At 38.2% G+C, this 20,841-nt stretch overlaps 1 long non-coding RNA gene across 1 annotated transcript in view; it reads left to right on the forward strand.

Moving 5' to 3' along the window:
- The window catches only part of LOC118155249 (uncharacterized), a 52,230-nt gene that overhangs the window by 14,593 nt on the left and 16,796 nt on the right, over window positions 1-20,841 (forward strand). Inside the window, exons 2-3 of the long non-coding RNA XR_004745475.3 lie at window positions 660-1,236; window positions 8,107-8,251. This is a non-coding gene — a long non-coding RNA (uncharacterized LOC118155249). The remainder of the gene's footprint in view (window positions 1-659; window positions 1,237-8,106; window positions 8,252-20,841) is intronic.

Below are 20,841 nucleotides of genomic sequence, written 5' to 3' on the forward strand. Positions count from 1 at the left end.
TGTCTCATACACTTTTAACTCCCTTTATTCGGTGCATTTACAGATATTGGAGGTTCAGTGGAATTATTTGTATTTAAAGATACAAAAATATATCAGGGAAAATCTACGATGAAGCTGGAGAAATAAAATTTGCTGCTTTTGTCATTGTACTTAATAGACCCTAACCATAATCAATATAAACCAAAAAAAGTTAAGGACATGGGGGAATGTTTTTGATAGGATTTGTGAATTTTAAAGGGCCAGTCAGTCCTTAAAACACAGGGGCTCTGGGTCACCTCATAAATCCACATTTCAGAGCATTGCCTCTGATACACTTCTGCTGCCAAACATGAATGGCCCGCACTGGAATAAGATAACTTCTAAGTATTTTAGAAGTAGTAACTAATTTAATCCTCTACCAGCCCCCTGACATAACAGCCATATCATTTCAGTCTTACAGTGGAGGAAACAGGCATGGAGTAGCTGGTGGAAGATGCAATTCCCATGCTGGGCAGCCTGGATTCAGAGCCACCCTCTCAAACAGGACACTAGTAAGAACACTAGTGACCAGCCCTCATCTCACTCTAGGCTACTCTTCTCAGCCCCTCATTTTGAACATGATTTGTTATTTCTACAACTCATCATCTACCCTCATTCTTGCAGCAAGCACTTTCCAGCAGTGCCTGGGGAACACGTCCTCTAATCCCTTGCTAACTAAGATGAAGTGTGGCATCAGCCCAGCAGCAGCAGAGCATGTTAGAGAGGCAGAACTTCAGACTCACCTTGGAGCTGCTGAATCTGAATCTCATTTAACAAGATCGTCGAGAGAATCGAACGCACTGCCATAGTCTTCTTAACATTCTTCCAGGGACAACTCCATCTGCACAATGCAGAAATGGGCATTTCTCAGAACTTCACGCTCCACCTTGGAGTTGCTGAATCTGAATCTCATTTAACAAGATCGTCGAGAGAATCGAACGCACTGCCATAGTCTTCTTAACATTCTTCCAGGGACAACTCCATCTGCACAATGCAGAAATGGGCATTTCTCAGAACTTCACGCTCCACCTTGGAGCTGCTGAATCTGAATCTGCATTTAACAAGATCCTCGAGAGAATCACCACCCTACCACAGTCTTATTAACATTCTTGCAGGACAAGTCCATCTGCAGGATGCAGAAATGAGCTTTGATCTGGGGGGAACTGATCAGCAATAATCAATCCCGTTAGCCATGGGAACATAATGCAAGGCAATACGGTGAGTGAACCTTGACGAGTACGATATGTTGTGGATGTTTTTGGAGGAGAGAGTTTCCCTGTCACTATAGACTAGACGCCATGGTGATGTGACACTAAAGACGCCGGAGTCCATCATGTTGAGCAGGGGATGGAGCCAATCGGGAAATGGAGCCTGGGACAAAGACGGGCCCTGCGCCACATTTGCCTGGAGCCAGCGTTTTCCTTTAACTTTGTAGTCTTGTGAGCCAATCAGTTTCCTTTTGTACTGGACACAGGTTGAGTCCTGTTTTTGTTTCTGGGTCATGTGCAGTAAGACACAGATACCAATATATCTGCTGTACTCATTGGGTACTTTATCAGCTCTCACTCAGGGTGTAATTATTTTTATCTCTGCAGATGAAGTGTAAGTTCCTTGAGAGGATGATACTACCTTCTACCTTTTTTTATATTACTCCTATAATGTCTTATAGAGTATGGAGCAGTATACATGTCATTTTATAGTGAATAAAGAAAAATGGGTTTAAAATATTAATTTGCAATGTTTAAAATGGTCAGAGGATGGAGGACATTTAGTTCATCAAGTATTCATTGGACTCTGTCCAGGGCCATAGATGAGGCTGTGCACTGCCGATGCAGAGGTGATGAAACTATACTAGAGGACGCCAAACATACTAGAGCAGCCTGGGGGAAATCACAGTAACACTTTGATAATTTCAGCAGATGTAGGATAGCTCATAGCACCCTTATGCTGTATACACAGCAGACATTATTTCATAGCTGAAGGTAGAATGCAAATTGATTAAACAATTAATGAGTGTGATGAGTAAAAATCAAAAGTGGATTTGAATCCCAGTGGGTTGGATTAGAAAGACAACTAAACCAGGAAACTATTATGGGTTTTTTTTTTTTGGATTATTTTTACAGTGCCATGGCTAAAAGTTGGCTTTGAGAAGTTCCCCTTTTTAGTAAATTGTGGAGTTTGTAATCTGTGAGAATGCTTTTCCATGCAACCATTTCCGTGTGGTTCCCTCCTCTTGGCTAAAATGTCTGTAGTTGGAATAGTTAATAATGTTTGCTGCATTTCTCATCATACTGCACGGCGTCATTACCTGAGAGCTGTGTCCTTAAATGAGGCAAGTTCTTCTCCCACTGAGCATGTGTATCAGCTCTGTCCCACACAGACTTACTTGTCCTGTGTGTCATGGAAGGAGGCGCTCCTAAATGCCTGATGAAGGCAGGATCCCTGGTATCTTGTGATTTCTGGGACTCCCTTTTGTCTACTTAACTTTCTCACTATATTCAGATTCCTGCCCCAGCTCTTCAATACTTACATTATTTTTTAAATTTGATAACAAGATTAGATATTAAGTTTTTATCATCCCAGCCTCTAGCAAATCTACTGAACTGACTTGGAAAAGCCCAGGAATTTTGACTATCAGCTATAGGTATGAGCTTCAGTGTAAGTTTAAAGATATTTTCGATACCACTTAATAATTCTGTCTTGGCAATAAGCCCTCTAGTTAAGGGAAGATATTTAATCTAAAAATGCACACGCTTAATCATATGTCTACAATTTATGTCTAAAATACAATATGTACAGGCTTAGATTTTCAGCTTTGACATGAAAGAACTTGGAAGCTGTCACTCTGTTCTTACAATAAGAAAAATCTGGAAAAAATGAAAATAAACAACTTCATGAGACCCATCAGAGAACTGAGATTGCTAAGAAAACTACAGCAACATCTGGAGAGACATGTTCATCCACAGACGCAGCCCAGAGGGGCTCACCTGGAGCAGAAGCCGCTGGAGCCCTGAGGGGTCGGGACACTGGCAGCGTCATTGGATGACCTGCGGGAGGCTAAGTGCCCAGCATGGTGCTGCAGACTTAGGGGAGCTCACACCTTCCTGGGCTTTACCTCCAGAAACCCACCCTTCTCACAGGGAAAGTCAGAGAAACATCCCCTCTTGGCCATTTAATGGGGGGAGATAAAATTAATCATTGTAAAACATGTTGCTTTTTCCATAAAAAAAAAAGACCAACACTCTAGGGAAAAAGACGCTGTCAGAGCCGAATGCCCGTGAGGGAAGGGTATTCCTCCCAAACCCACAAGCAACAGTAGTGAGGACTTCAAGGAAATAGATGGAGAGTATTGAAGCCATAGAAGGAAGAAAGGATAGAGGAGAGAAAAAAGCCATACCACTGGAGAGACAACTCATGAAAGTTACATCTCCAAGACACTGTCTCCTGAAACATTAATATGTAAACAGAAGATTGAACAACACTCCCCAGACCCATAATATAATAAACAATGGATTACAGACAGATTCACTGCAAGGCACACGCTCTATCTGAGAGATGAAGGGGGGTGAATTTTCCACGTGGCATAACAATCCTCAAGGTGCGTCCATTGAGGGTAAAAATACGTGTGGCAAAACCTGATGGAACTGAAGAAAGAAATACACAAATCTACTGCTAACGTTGGAGACGTCAACACCCCACTTTTCTTAACGGATAGATTAAGCAGACAGAAAATCGGTAAAGATACGGTTGACCTGAAGAGCACTATCAATCAACATGTACGAATTGACATATAATGAATACATTAGTAACAGTGGAGTACACCGTCTTTTCAAGTTCACATGAAACATTCACCAATATAGACCACATTCTAGTCTAAAAAACACTCCTTACCAAATGTAAAACAATAGAAACCAAACAAAATATGTCTTTAGAGCACAACGGAATTAAACTAGAATCTATAGCTCAAATACAGCTGGAAAATCCTCCAAATATCTGACAATTAAACAACATATTTCTAAATAAGTTACAAATCAAAGAAGCCTCAAGAAAAGTTAAAACATATTTTTGAATAAAGGAAAATGCATCTTATATAATGGATGAAGTTCAGTAGAAGTGGTACTTAGAGGGATTTTATAGGATTGGATGCATACTTAGAAAAAAATCTAAAATCAATAACGTAAGCTTCCACCTAAGAAATGAAGAAAGAACAATGTAAGCCTATAGCCAGCCACAGAAAAGGCATCACAAACACCAGAGCACAAGTCCAGGAAGATGAAACAGGGAAACTATGGGGGGAAAAACTGACAACACAAAAAGCTGGTTAGTTCTCTGAAAAGACAAATAAAATTGATACAACTCAAGCCATGTTAACCAAGAAAAGGCTTTTTAAAAAAGAGAGTGAGTAAGAAGGCAAAATTTATCAACACCAAAAGTTAAGTAAGACTTGCTTCTGATTCTACAGAGATTAAAATGATATTAAAGGAATACTATGCACAACTTTATGTCACACATTTGATAATGTAGATGAAATGGATCAGTTCCTTAAAAGACACAAACTCCCAGAACCCACGAAAGGTAATGTATCTAACCTGAACAGTGGTGTGTCTGTTAAAAAGGTGGAATCAATCATTAATAACATTTAAAAAAATCAGTTCCAAAAGGTTTCACGTTGAATTCCATGAAATATTTCAAAGGAATATTTAAGGAATATTTCATATCAATTCCCTATAACCTCTTCCAGAAACTAGCAGAGACAACACTTTCTATCTCGTTTTATGAGGCCAATTTCTATGTGCTTTAGTGCCGATAGTTTTTTACCCAGAATGATTTTTAAAACTTATTTCTGTAATAAGCACATACTTTTTTTTCTTTTTTGAGACAAAAGATTTTTGCTCTGGTGCCCAGAGTGGAGTGCAGTGGCATGATCTTGGCTCATTGCAACCTCTGCCTCCCGGATTCAAGAGATCCTCATGCCTTAGGCTCCAGATCACCACACCTGGCCCATAATTTCTATCTATATCATGTATGAGCCATTAAGTACCAAGATGTATTGTACATGAAAATGGCTTTAGTTCAAAGATATAATTGTCTACAACTGCACACAGCTTGCGTAGGGGAAATGAACACAGCCATTTGCTATCTTAATCTTCAGATAGTTTGGATTCAATAAATCAGAAAGGAAGTCAATCTTATATTCTAAAGTTTTAATACTTGACGCACAACATGATTTTTCGATTTACATACTTTCTGTAGCTTTAAACATATTTCTACCTACAATTTCCTAATGTGTAGAAACATGCTTCAAACTGAGTATTTTCCGTATTTAAAAGGCGTAGTTTACTACTGAGGGAAGGCCGACATAATTGTTGTTAGAGTAAAATGTAAACATTTGAAGCATTTCAGAAGTAATTCTAGCCTATCCAGAAAGTTTAATTTTCATACTTTTATTAAGATTTCTAACCTATACTTAAGTATTAATTCACTTCAATTTGCTGCTTTTTTTGTAAGTTACATGACATAATCTGTTGCCTACCCTCGGATATTTCTAAGTCCTTTCTTGTATCTGAAATACATAACCCAACACTTTTTAATATACTTGGAAATTAGATAAGTGTGCTAGTTCCGTTTTATGGATAAGAAATAGAAGTTGGATGGGAGGAGGCTGAGGGTCACAAAACAACTTATCAGGCACTATGCTTCTTACCAGGGTGGTGAAATATTCTGTACCCAAAACCCCCATGACAACATTTACCTACATAACATACCTATACTTGTACCCTTGAATTTAAAATAAAAGTTAAACTTTTTTTAAAAAGTCAAAAGAATAAAAATAATTTGCTTAAGATAAAATGCAAACAGATCTCTTACTGTAGTACTTGAACACTGTGAATATACTTAGGAGCAATACTAATGGATTTTTTTTAAAGAAAAAAAGAACATTTAAAAAAATAAATTAATTTCAAAGTATCTCAGCCTTCTGTTCTAAACACCATGGGAACAGGAAGCTCTGCTTTGGGAGTAAATTTTATTAAAATAGAACAAATTAGAACTAACTTTTGATTTTGAAAATGGAGATATTTAGGAATACCACTGAGAATATCCCCAAGAAAATATTTCATCAGCATGGGGGTGGTCCAGTGCTTGGACCAGATTTTTCCATATGATTTGGGCTTTTATAATCTCTTACTAACCATTCCCATCAACATAAATCTTGTCTGTGGCACACAGAAGTCAACTAAGTCAAGTACGATTTTCCGAAAGACTAATGGAAAAAAGACACACATTATCATGAATTTGGATAATTTGTTTTCAGTATGATATGGTTTGGCTGTGCTCTCACACAAATGTCATCTGAAATTGTAATGCAAATTGTAACCACCATGTCTGAACGGAGGAACCTCTTACCTTACGGTGAGAGGGAATCGGATCATGGGGGTGGCTCCCCATGCTATTCTAGTGATAGTGAGGATCCTCTCACAAGACCTGGCTGATAAGCGTCTGGCATCTCCACTGTTTGCTCCCTCTTTCTGCGGCCTCGTGAAGAAGGTATTGGCTTCTTCTTCACCTTCTGCCATGACTGCAAGTTTCCTGAGGCCTCTCCAACTGTGTGGAACTGTGAGTCTATTAAACTATTTTCTTTATAAATTTCCCTGTCTTGGGCAGCTTTTTATAGCAGTGTGAAAATGGACTAATATACAATATAAAATATACCACGGCCTTAATGTGGGGAAAAATATGTAACCTCAATAACAGAGTTAAAATATTACCCTGTGCTAAACCTATCAGCTTACCACAGTTGGAGTGAGAAAATATGACCTTTCTTTCCCAGCCTAAGATCCACCTTCACAAATCCAGATTCCAGTTTGAGCACCCACTTGTCATTCAGGCTGTCATTTGAGATTCCCGTCCCCTCCGGAGAGACTCATTCTGATGCCCACCCCATTCCGCCCTATGGGACCCCTAGCTCTCAACTCAGCCTCACTAACCTATCACCGTATGTGGGGGCCTTATAAGTAATAAGGTGGAGTTTTCTTCAAACACCACGCAAAATGGCCCATCTATAACCTACCCATTGATGCAGGATTCTTAGAGATGGAGAAATGAGCTCCAGGGAGGTCATAAGATGTGGAGGGAGGAGCACAGAGCTAGGAGATTAGAGGCCTGGGCAGACTCCTGATCCCAGCGTTCACACGCTGCAGTCCATCAGGGAAGTCATTTAATCTCCCTTACCTTCGCCCACTCAACCATAAAGTGGAGGGAATATGTAAAAGAGGACTATAGTTACCACCAAATCAAACACTTTGTATGAGGCATCTATTACAGTGTGGTGTACGTGGCAGCTGCCCAGTAAATTAAAGAAATGATTAGAACGAATGGATTTTGCTCATGACGGGATCTCATACCACCTCTGTTACTGTTACTGAATCTGATGGTGATGTTTGCTTCTTACCTTGAGCACAAACTCCCATTAACCTGCCCAACGGCATGACAGTAGTTGCCCTTTTCCCAGCCCCTTGCCTCTGCAGGGACTTCCCATGTTAGTTGGCAGTGTGGGCAGCAGGTGTTCCTGTCTTCATCTTTGCTGTTGAAATATATGCACCCCCCCATGCTCTAACGTATTACTTGATCATGTTTCCTGTCATTCCCCCAAACAGCTGTCTGTGTGTTTATTGCTTTCCCAACCAGAGTGTGTGTTTCCTAAACAGCAGCTTTGTTTTTTGTTTACTTGTGTCTTCTGTCCTCTGTAAGCTGGAGCAGTGTGCAGTGCGATGCATGCGCTCAGTGCAGGGTTGCTGAAATGCAAGGACACACAAGGCAACTCCCCTTACACAGAAGAGGAGAACGAGCTGTGTAAAAGGCATGGCAGTAAACCTCTTTCTGAGCCCGTAGGTCATGCCTTTGTGTGTTTCAGCAAGAATGAAGAATATCAGTCAAGAGTTTCCATGTCACGCCTGCCTAACCTATATATACTCTTGAGTGTTTACAGAGTAGGGGACACCAAGACCAATATAACGGGTAGATTCACTGTGATAGAAAAGAGGTCTCAAATGCAATTTATTCAAATCTAAGTAATGGAATCTCATTCAGTTTCAGGCCTCATCAACAGCAGGGAGAACCACAAGTCACAAACTTCTTTTGCACTGAGAAAGGTGTTGCCGTGGGAACAGGGCTGCAGGCCATGTGGTCATCTTACTCATCTCTAGAGGAAGGCAGGGGAGAGAGTCCCAGCCAGGTAGGAGGGACAGTGATAAGATCCAAGGAAGACAGGGGGAGGGACTTCTACCATGTCAGTCAGTAGCAAATGCAGTAAGAATTAAAATGTCACCATGCAATCCACATTACATCTGAATAGAACATCGTCTAGCAGAGTTTCTTTCCTATGATTATAGGCTGTGTTGAAATCAGAAAGATACAATAAAACATATTGGCCTAATAGAATATATTATCATAAAACAAATATATGCTTTTCGTTTAAACGAAGAGTCCTAAAAGACTAACAGGGCACAGATTCTAAGTGGCTAAGTTTATGCCCATGCTAAGACCACCAAAGCTCATAGCTTTCAGGAGAGGGAAATCATGAGTCTCACAGCTTGGTAGACTACCTTCTGAAAAGGCTGGCTTCAGGTGTGGATATCTTGATCTTTTTATGATGGTAAAGCATCCCAAGTCATGGACCCTGTTGATACTGAAAACGTAATGACACCCAAAAAGTCTTCAGGTGGCATCATCAGGAAAAAGATTTGAATAAAATGACCAACCAGCAGATGTCAAGGGATAAGACCAAGACGATTCCTACACTGACACAGGGACAATTAGGTGGTAAGTGGGTGTCATTCCTTTTCTGTTGACAAATACATTTTTAAAGGATGTTTTAATGTTTTTCTCAATAGACTCTCTGAAATAAAACCCAAATGGGAAACAGTTTTCAGATACGCTAAAGGCAAGTAATTCTAGCGTGTGATCCTATGTAAATTAATAGCAGCAAAAAAGAAGGAAAGAGGAAAAGAAAGAAACATTCCTTAACCCCTCCTTTCATTCATGTTTCCTCATATTTTCCTTAGCGCTTCAGTCGAGTAGCAGTAGAAATACGATGATTTATGAACTCCATGGGGTGAATTCTTGAAGTAATAACATTTACCACCATAAGTTCTCAGATTTCCTTTCCACACAGGAACTCTGAGAGCAGAGAAAATTGCTGCACTCTCCCGGCCAGGCATTAGATTGTGTGGTTCTGGCAACGTGACCCTAATGAGAAGAAGTCCATACTTCAGTTTTGGTTTAGAATTCAGTGACAGTTTGATTGTGGGCTCAACCTCTTCTGCTTCTATTGCAGTGTGAGTTACATGCTGAATTAATGAGCAAAAACATCAGGGCTTTGAGCCCATTTTGCGATTTCCTAGTTCCCTTCATTTCATTTTCGCTGGTGTATTTTATTTTTGTATCTTGATCCAAAATTCATTTGCATGTGATTTTTGTGCACACTGCGATCATCCTGAAGAACATGAACTTGTCAAACACTGGGAATCGATTACCCCCAGGAAATCCGTCGACTTGGTGAGGTGTGTCCTTTACAGACAGTTACTATAAAATTCTCCTTTTCTAAAAATCCTGTCATTAAACCCCACGATGGCTCTCTGTTGCTCAGTGCTGATCTTTTGCCTCTCAGTAAGCATGAAGAACACTTTCTGTTTCTTGCTGTGAGTTAATGCTATTTATATTTTAGAAATGCCAGATTCCTTCACAAGTCACTTGAGACTCGGTGGCAAGAATGAACTGTCTGTCTCTCTCCTGACAGGTCTGCGTGAAAGGCAGCTTGCCTGGAGCTGCATTCATTGTTATTTCACAATCTAAGAGCCAGCAAGAGACAGTTTTACAAATTTCTAACATAAGGCATAAAATGAAATTCAACAGAAACTAATCTTTTCTTTTTAAAAAAAAATTCTCTGGCTTTGACCAAATTAGTAGGGAATGAAATACTTTGAATCATTTAGGGTACATACTATTGTATTCCTCTGCTATTTAATCTTATAATCATTGCTCCAGGGAGACATATCTTAAAATTTATTGGCAAACACATTCCCTTGATTTCCTTTGCTCTAAAATAAAATGATGAATTAAGACTTAGCACATATATTAACCTTTCATATTTGCGATAGTTTCCACTTTGCATGGACAAATAGTGATCTGTATCCTGTGGCAACCAATTATAAGACACATACTGATATTGTACAATTTTAAATTAGTGGAACAACTGAGCTGATTCCTTAAGCCAGCAAAAAAGGTTTATTTTCTAGATTAATGAAATAACAGGATAAAATCTGAAGTGAATGTTAATGCATGTTATCTATGATATTGTCTATCAAATAATATCAAATCCATGTTCTTTATTCTAGAAATAAATCTACTGTGTTATGATTATTTCCCTAATAATTATGTAACTAATGAACTATTAATCCAAGACAATTGGTCCTGCATTTCTTCATGATGTTTTGCTCCCTGGGTAAGCCAAAGGTAAACAAATGCATGGCTGAGATGCCCAGGGTTCCCCAAGCTCCCTGGGGAATGTCAAAAATAAACAGATCTTCCCAAACATTAGCGCTGATCTCCTCCTTTTACATGGAAAGTTCATGTTTGAAGAGTGAGAATTTCCCACCCCAGCAATAGCATCTGAATCAATAGAAACTGCGACTCCTGCCTCTATTTGAAATTTTAAAATGAACTCTTCTCAGAATATTGTCCCCAATTAATAATGATAAAATCTTATCAGCAATAATGAATACTTATTTACTTATCTGACTTGTGTTACATGCCATATCAGGCACGATTTTTTATTGTTTAATTGTCGCAACAATCCCATGAGGTTGGCAGCTCCATTTTACAAGCAGAAGCAAAACAAAAGGTTCTAGAAGTTTTTAGAGAGGTTACGTCACTTATCAAAAGCTGTGTAAATGGCTGATCTATGACTCAGCGAAGATATATTTAGCTCAGTACCTGTGATGTTGGTACCAAGTTTTTTTATTAATCATCAGTCTTGTAACAAGAAAAACGATGATTTGATAAAGAAATTCCTGTTCAAATTCTCCTTTTAAGTACTTAGAGTAATCGTTTTCTTAATTACTTGCAGCCTCCTATTTCAATCTCATTCTTCTTTGCCAAACTTACCTTCTGCTAAACTAACTCCTATTGATTTCATTGTATAATTTTTCTCCTGTGCTCTGTCATTAAATTATTGTTCAGCCTACAAACATTTCTTGCTAAATTCTTTAAAATATATATATATTTCTAAACAGTCTCTCCAGAGTCTCTCTGCTTGCAGCACTGTCTTCCCATTCTCTGCTCTGCAATCCCTGTAGTCTTTTCTCAACACAGTTCTGATGTTGAATGCTTGCTTGAAAGAGTCCATTGGTGTCCCATTGAACTTAGAATATCCACCAATTGGCCGGGTGCAGGGCTCACACCTGAAATCCCAGCACTATGAGAGGCTGAGGCGGGTGGATCACCTAGGTCAGGAGTGCTAGACCAGCCTGGCCAACATGATGAAACCCATCTCTACTAAAAATACAATGAAATTAACTGGGCACAGTGGCTCCTGTAATCTCAGCTACTCAGCAGGCTGAGGCAGGAGAATCCCTTGAACCAGGAGGTAAAGATTGCAGTGAGCCGAGATCACACTATTGCACTGCAGCCTGGGAGACAGCGAGAAACTCAGTCTCAATAAAAAAAGAATAGATACCTACATATTTAAGATGGGCTGCAAGTCTTGTTGCAGTCTTCCCACCTAGAACCACCTAGAGCCATCAGCCTTATTTCCTGATACTCCCCTAGAGCTATCTGTTTTCCAAACCCTCTGGTTTCTACACAGCCCCTGAAGCCCATGCACCTGCTATTTCTGCACTTCAATGGTGCTCATTTCCTGTCTTCCACTGCTCATCCTACTCAACCTGAGGCTCTCGTTAAGTTGTCATTTCCCACCTTACCTCCCTAGATACTTTCAAATCCCTGAGATGAGCTCTGAGAGCCCCACGGCTCTTAGCAGTGTGTTTCACAGCAGTTCTACAGCCGTGTGAAGTCTGTCTCCTCCGCTGTGTGCTCCAGGATGAAACTGCCCTCGCCTTTGTCACTCCCAGACCTGATACATATCGTGTCCACGGCAGACACAACGTAATTTTTAAATGAGTGCATACTACTCAAGAACGAGTTTTGGAGTTTTGAAGTCCTAAGAATTATGCGCTGCTAGATAGGTCCTTTAAAGGTTCTACTATGAGGTTGTTACAGTTTGCTTCTTATTTTCTATTCTTTTCCCCCCTTCTCCACTGTTTTCATATATTTTCTTTTATTTGCTTAATTGCTTCACTCAAGGTTCCTATGCAATAGTATGGTTATTGACACACATTCAAAGCATTTTATATTTTGAATATTGCTTTATTGACTTGCAGATTATTTATAAGTATTTTTTCTCAAGTTCCAAACATATGGAGTGCTTCTATTTATCTTTTGATTATGAACATTCAACTTAGATTTACTGTGATCAGTAAACATATCCTGTAAGAGTTAAATCTTCTGAAATCTGTTTAACTTGATTTTTGTACTTAAAAGTATTCAATAAAAAATGTGTTGCATGGCCTGGTACTCAGCAGTTACTGGGTACAGAAGTTTATAAAAGCCGCAAAGTTAAATTTATTATTTCTCTAATTAAATTATTGTGTGATTTCTGTTAACACTTTTTTTTCTATTGTGAATTTGCCTATTTCTCATGTAATGTTACCAGTATTAAATTTGTATATATTTTTTTGTCTCATTTTTCTTTAGATTGGCAAATGTAAGTTCATCTACATCTGAGTGTGTGCTTTTTTTCCTGTCTTATGCCATCTGCTGTTAAACTCATCCAGTGACTTACATTAGGTCTTGTATTTTTTTGTTTTTTCTAGAAATTCCAGTTGTCTTATTTTATGACTGTTATTTATCTGCTGAACTTTTTAATTTTTATATTCACTGTGCTTGTATTTTCCTTTATATCATCAAAGTCAATGTTATGACTGCTTTGAAATCCTGATCTGCTCATTTCCACAACTGGCTCCTTCCTGCTGGCTCCTTATTTTCATAGAATGGATCACATTTTTCTGTTTCGATGTGAATCTTGCCATTTTTAAGTCTAGAAGTTGTACATGCTAACTTTTGCAGATACCAAGATTTTCAGATAATACTGTTTGGTGCATACAAGTTCAGAATTGTTCAACTGTTCATGATTATGTAAAATATGTTAGTTATTTAGTATTTTTAATGATATTCTGCTTATACGAATATTTGAAACTCTGGAAATATCTCTGTCTCACCCTTTTTCTTGAAAGACATGACCTGTATTTTCTCCATTATTCCTGAAGTTATCAATTTACAGTGTCCTTATTCCCATTTGTGTGGGTGAGAAGTCAGCTGTCACCAGTGACACTTGCTGAAGTCGTGAGTCTTTTCTTACTGGGTATGATGCAGATTTCTTTTGTATTTCTCCTGCTTGGGTTGAATTTTTTGAATGTGTGGTGCCTTTGAAGTTAGAAACAGTTCTCATACCTCATTCCTCCCCATACAGCCTCTGTGCGTCCTCCTGTGTCTTTCTCACTTCATCCTCTTTGTCTGTTACACGTTCCTTCAAGTTCTCTACCTATGTATCTAATTTTGTCCCATTTCTTTAATTTCCTCCAATTTTTCTTCCTGTCAATGATAATTTTTCTGTTTCTAAGGTTCTAATAATCTTGTTGACTATGTTTTCAATGTCAATTGTTACACTTTTCAGTGTTTAGCATTCAACTTGTTTCTTTTTCAATTCTGCTTAGTCCTTTTGTAAGTTAAGAAGAAAAGTAGGTCCCTATTTCAAATCTCTTTCTCTCTTCCTTTCTCTCTCTCTCTCTCACACACACACACACACACATATGCACACACACTCACACACATATCAGATTATATATACTCCCCTGTCTTCCTCCACCCCCTGATTCCTCTCAACTAAGTGAAGTTATAATGCCTGAAAATTACACAATGGACAACCACAAGGGAACTTTGGGAGGTGGCAAGAGAGGCAAATTGATGTGGGACCCCAGGACTGAAGAACAATACAGTGGAAAGATGTGCAAAAGCTGTTCAATGGTAGAATGATAGCATTTTCAACAGATGATGCCGGAACAATTGGACATTCATAAGGCAAAATTAGTGAACTTCATTACCTAAACTTCACACTCTAAAGAAAAAATTAACTCAAAATGTACTGCATACATAAGTATAAAACTATAATACTTTCCAAAAAATACGTATAGATAGAGGACAATTTTCAGGAGCAAAGGTAGGCAAAGAGTTCTTATGACTGAAAGCAAAAGGATGAGCCATAAAGAAAAAGTTAGTAACTTGGACTTCGATAGAATTAAAATCTTTCTTTCTTCTTTGTCTGTGACAGTTCACGTGAAGAGAATGAAAAGGCAAGCTACAGCCTAGACAAAATATTTTCAAACCAAATAGCTGGCAAAGGGCAATGACTAGTAACTAGAATATATAAAGAACTCTCAAAATTCAACAGTAGTGAAGAAGCCAGTTTGAAAATGAACAAAGACGGGAAAGACATACATACAGATGGCAAATAAACATGTGGAAAGATTTGCAACATCACTAGCCATTAGAAAAATGCTAGTTAAGACCACATGAGATATCATTACACATCTATTAGACCAACTAAAATAAAAAATAATGACAATACCAAGTGCTGATGAGGAAGCATAGGAGCGGGATCACTCACACATTGTGGTCAGCCATGTGAAGTGCCCAACCACTCTGCGATTTTTTATAAAGCTAAACAAGCAATGACCATAGGACCCAGTAAATTTACTCTTGGGTAGGTATCCCAGACAAATGAAAACTTATTTTCACAGGTAAAACAGCATGCATATGTACCCAGAAACTTTATTTGTAGTAGCCATAAACTGGAAACCTTTCATATGTATTTTGAAACATGAATAAACTTCTACATACATACCATGGGTTACTGCTGAGCAGTGCAAATCAACAACCTGGATATGTCTCTGGGGAATGATGCTGAATAAGTGGAAAAAGCCAATTCCAAAATGTCGCATACTATATTGTTATAACACCTTTGAAATGACAACATTTTAGAAATGAAGAAGAGACTAGTGGTTGCTAAGGGTTAGGGATCCATGGGAAGATACAGGAGGGTGTAGCTAAAAGGCAATATGAGGAAGGTTGTGTTGATGGAACTATTTGGTATCTGGACTGTGGTGGTGGATGACAAAATCTACAATGGGGTAAAATTGTATAGAACCAAACACACCACTTACGCAAATGAGTTCATGTCAAATTGGATACCGTGAATAACATGGATGGATTCTATCAATGTCGATATCCTGGTTGTAATATTGACCATCATTTTGTAAAATGTTAACAATGGAGAAGGTATTTCTTACAACTACAATGGTTGTAAGAGATCATTCTACAATGATCTCCATAAAAAGTTTCCATTAAAAATACCAACAATATAACAGACTAAGCCGAAAGTATTTTACAGGAGGCATGTCTGCAGTGGGAACTCAATTGTTCTGGACCCAGGAAATATACAGGAGGTAGAAATAGATGTGTACCCAACATCAGCCTATAAACAGAAAATCGAACCTAAAAGGCCATGAGCTTTATTCAAGCACTATTCAATCAGCCTCCAACCTCAGTTGGTATGCCATACACATTGTTCTAATTAGAGGACCATTTCCTTTGCACAGATGTTTTCAATTTCAGCAGACCACAGTGACGTACAGAGCAACAAAACAGTCCTCATCTTCAGGGACTACATCTCTCCCCTAACCATAAGAGTTAAATCTTTGGACAGTTTTTATGAATGCATTCTAAATACAAAACACTCCCAACAAAAAGACAACATATTGCCCTAGGAAAAAAACTATTTTATCCTACAGAATAAATAGTAAGCCACTCATTTTGAATATGCTTCTCGGAAAATAAAACCTAAGAACAGTAAGCACAAAATGAGCAAAAACACACTAAACTTTGGAAGCGAACCAATCAATTTTATAACATATATAAAACATAAGTCTTATCCTGGCCTTTATTTCTGTCATTATGGTTACTTATGTGTTATGCAAATACTGATTTTTTTTTATTATAAAAGTGTGCATACGATTAAGAAATTTAGAGAAGAAAAAAGCAGAGAAGGAAATAAAACCCAATCACAGTTCTATCACACTAAACTAACCACTATGGTTATTGTGTTTGAGTTCCTTGAAGCATTGATTTTATTCATATATGTATGCATTTAATTGACATATAGGACATGAATCATAAGCTCACACTTGATGAATGTTTGCAAACATTTATATCCATGACCCACATCATGACCCAAGACACTTCCAGCCTTCCTCATACCACCTCCCAGCCGAGGAACACCCTCAACTCAAGGTGAATGCTATTCTGGCCTCCAGACGATAGAAGAGCTTCCTGTTTTAGAATTTCGAATTACTGGAATGTATGCTTTTGTGTCTGGCTATATTATTCCAAGATCAAGTTAGCGAGGCTCATTCAGTTTCAGGTAACAGCAGTCTTTGTCCCCCACCGTGGCATATTTCATTGTGTTACTATACAGCAGTTTACTTGTTCTTCTACTGGTCATGGACACTTAAATTATTTCTACTGTGGAATTACTATAAACAGTGCTGCTTTAAATGTTATGTATGTTGGCAGCCATAAGCACGTACGTCTATTAGGTGCGTATCTGGAGGAGAGATTACCGCAGGTGATGCTGTGCGCATGCTGGGTTCTAGCTGATGCTGCTCGTTCACGGGCCCTCCAGTTGTTTCTTGTGCTCACTGACACTGGTTCCTGTGTGTTCCTTTCATTTTAGTCAACTCAGTAGTAACATATAATTTAAGCTAAAATAACAGCATATTGAATGTAGAATTGTGTGCCTTATGCTTTACAGTTAACATTACATTATTATCATGAAATCCTAGTTTTGACCTGCAGTTATAATCACTACAAGATTGATTTTCTACAAAAACAAGAACAGCCTCTAGAAAAGGCTTACAAAAGCTGCATAAAGGGGTCGGGCGCGGTGGCTCAAGCCTGTAATCCCAGCACTTTGGGAGGCCGAGGCGGGTGGATCACGAGGTCAAGAGATCGAGACCATCCCGGTCAACATGGTGAAACCCCGTCTCTACTAAAAATACAAAAATTAGCTGGGCATGGTGGCTCGTGCCTGTAATCCCAGCTACTCGGGAGGCTGAGGCAGGAGAATTGCTTGAACCCAGGAGGCGGAGGTTGGGGTGAGCCGAGATCGCTCCATTGCATTCCAACCTGGGTAACAAGAGCAAAACTCCGTCTCAAAAAAAAAAGCTGCATAAAGTGATGATTACATATTACGAATGTCTAAAGTTGCATTTAATCTCACAGTTTGTCTGTGTGTGTGTTAGAAATAACGTGTGTATTCTGTGAAAAAAATCGATTTTATCAAAACAATTACCATGACTTGGAGGTGGGAGGAGCTTTGCTTACCAAACAATTTTCTAAATGATGACAACACTGTACTTGCGTAGTATTTAATGAATCGTATAATAAAATATATAACATTATAAAAATGTAATATAAGATCCATCAAAAAATTTTTAAATTATTTTTTGGTTCATTTTGTGTTGTTTTTAACTCTAGTGATATGGGAGTATTAATGATTTGAGACTGGAATTAGAATTCTGTCATGCAAATTTTAGGTCTTTCTTCATGTAAAACTTGTCACAAACTGAAATTTCATCATCAATATACTATATTAAGAATTATATTTATATCACTGATACAGGCAACATTGTAGTGCTCACGTCTCCACTTCTTTCTACATTTACTTTTTCCGAGCTGATTTCCCCTTTTTGTTTCTTTTGTATGGTTATGTTTTTATTCACATATGACAGATTTTCTCTGTTGCTAAATAGCTCTTACATATTAAAGAGAATACAAAGAGAGATATAGAAAAATTGACTCTAATCTACAAGGATATATTTCTTTAAATCTTTCTTCTGGGGAAAGGAGTAGATATAAATACACATTTTTATGAGCTTGCAAATTTCAAAACTGTCTGATTCAATTATATAATCTATGCAGGAGAGTAACTGAGCAATAAATACTAGAGTTTACTAGCTCATGTTGTGGTTCCACTCATCATAAAAGGTGCTGGCAATTAACTTTAAAGCCTTCAGTGGTCTGGGACCTGGCTACCTTCGAGTTGTATTTCATTTCATCCCCTCGGCAGAGTTATGACTGAGTAAACTTGATCTCAGATTCTGTTCCCAGCACTGGGTGTTGCAGAATTAGCTGTAGTTGCCTGCCTTTCCTTTTGTATTGACTTGACTTAGAGATGAGGCCAGATCGAATTTTTCACTCATCTGGGGAGACTGAAAAACCACTACTCGATTCCAGAAGATTCCTGACATTAATAATCTTTTACATATCGTTTTTGTTCACGGTGTCTTTTGTGAAAACTCTTTGAATCATTTTAGCCTCGTCACTTATCCACTTCTCTTTTAGATGGCAGCAGATAGAGGCCAGAAAGAAGAAAACAAACCGTAGAATCCAAAAACTGGAAATACAATCCCTCACTTTGTATCCTGGAGATTTTATATGTAATATATATTTTTAAATCAATCAGATACAATATTTTTGCATGAATTAAAAGAAAAATTTCGATCATCCATCTAGGCAGTTTGCTTAAGGTAGCCAGGTTTCAGGCCACTGAATGTGTTAAAGTTAATGACCAACACCATTTACGATAGGTAGAACCACAACATAAGCCTGTAGTAAACTGAGCAATATTGCTCGGTCACTCTCATGCTTGGATTATATAATGAAATCAGACAGTTTGAAATTTACAAAACCCAAAATAATATTTTAAGGTGGGAAAAACATATTCTATATGTTTCCACAAATGCAACCTCCAAGGAAACTGACACGAGAAAAATAAACATAATTATTTCTGTTTCTCTCAGGCACATGATGTTATAGTGTAAAAAGATTTCGAGCTCTTGGACACTTGGCTAACGGTATATTTTCATAGGTGTTAAGATGAATATTCATGGTATATCAAACTCAAAATGCCTAGTACTGAATGAGTCACCTTCTGTTCCAAAACAGCTTTTCCTTGGGTTATTCACATTTCTGTCAACGGCACTGTAATATCTTGGGATATCACTGCAGTTCTCCTGAGGAGTGAGTGTCCACTAGCAGCAGAAAGTACACTTGATCCCTGAAAGGGCACCAGGATCCTAGAAACAGGCTCCATGTTAGCACTGGCAGAAGGATGAGTGTAGCATTCCATGAGAAATAGTTTTCTGGAGAGCAGCCTAAATAATGAACGGTAATCCCGGCAAGCTTCAGACTAATTGGAGCAAGAGAATGGAGCTTAGTGTCTGAGATATCTTTCTCTGAGCTCCACCATCAGTGCTCATCAGCAATAATTTGTAGGACTCTTCTATCTGAAAGGGAGAACTGACAAAATTGATAAGACAGCCATCGTCCTGTGGTTTCGGCAGTTTTATGCAAGTTTCCGAGATAAGGACTTCCATTCAGGGAACCAGACAGTGTCAAATGGAATACAAGATGGGGACTGAATGTCTAGAATAAAACAGAAGCCCATTGATTGCTCAGAGCATGAATACATGCTAAATAAGACAAAGTTGTATCTGAAACATACAGAAAAATTTACCTATTCTTGAACTAAAAGTTGGCTGTTGATGCTTGGGTAGGAGACTGTAAGCCCAATTATGGTGAAGATTTCATGTTAGAATGTATATCCTTGGAGGGAGTGAAGCATTCTAGAAAAATATACAGTCACGTCTAATTAAGATAAAGGCAGTAGAAATGAAGGAGGAGGATGGAGTTAAGAAATATTTAGATTGAAAAACAAAGAAAAGTTTGAAATTGATTGTGCAACATGCTTTAGAGAAGGTAACTAGTTGCCTTCTTGAATGGTCAACTTGATGTTAAATTATAACCTACATTTCACAATCAGTGCTAAGGGTACTAAAATGTCAAATAAAGATGACATGGTGTGAAAACGCTTGTCTTTGTAGACACATTTTGGGTGAGATAGTTTGAGCTTCAAGTAAACATTTAGAGAATCACAATTTTGTGATTTTAGCACATGGTTGATTAACGTGGAGGACCGGGATTTTTTTCCTTAACTTGTTTCCATGACTTTAAATAAAAGTGGTAATTATTGCTTGCAGAAAGGAACCATTTCAGCATCATTAGTGGTTAAGAAAATAGTAACAGCTACCACATCAAAATATACAGACGGCAAATAAAAATACACTACCATTATATGTAATTAGGAAACTACAAATTGAAACAGCTATGAGATGTCACTCCACACCTATTAAAACGGCAATGTCAGTATGAACACTGACAACACCAAATGCTGGTGAGGATATGGAGCAACAGGAACTCCCATCCATTGCTGGTGGTAATGCAAAATGCTACAGTCACTGTGGAGGACAGTTTGGCAGTTTTCTACAAAACTAAACATACTCTTAGTATATGATCCAGCAATTGCACTCCTTGGTATTAAGTTAGAAACTTATGTTCACACAAAACCTTGAACATGAATGTTTATAGTACATTTTTTTTTCATAATTATTAGAACTTGGAAACAACTCAGCTGTTCTTCCGTAGGCAAATAAACTATGCTACATCCAGACAATAGAATAATATTCAGCACTAAAAATAAATGAGCTATCAAGCCACGGAAAGACATGGAGAAGACTCAAATGCATACTACTA

The sequence above is a fragment of the Callithrix jacchus genome, chromosome 7 (assembly GCF_049354715.1).
Source record: "Callithrix jacchus isolate 240 chromosome 7, calJac240_pri, whole genome shotgun sequence".
Taxonomy (NCBI): Eukaryota; Metazoa; Chordata; class Mammalia; order Primates; family Cebidae; genus Callithrix; species Callithrix jacchus.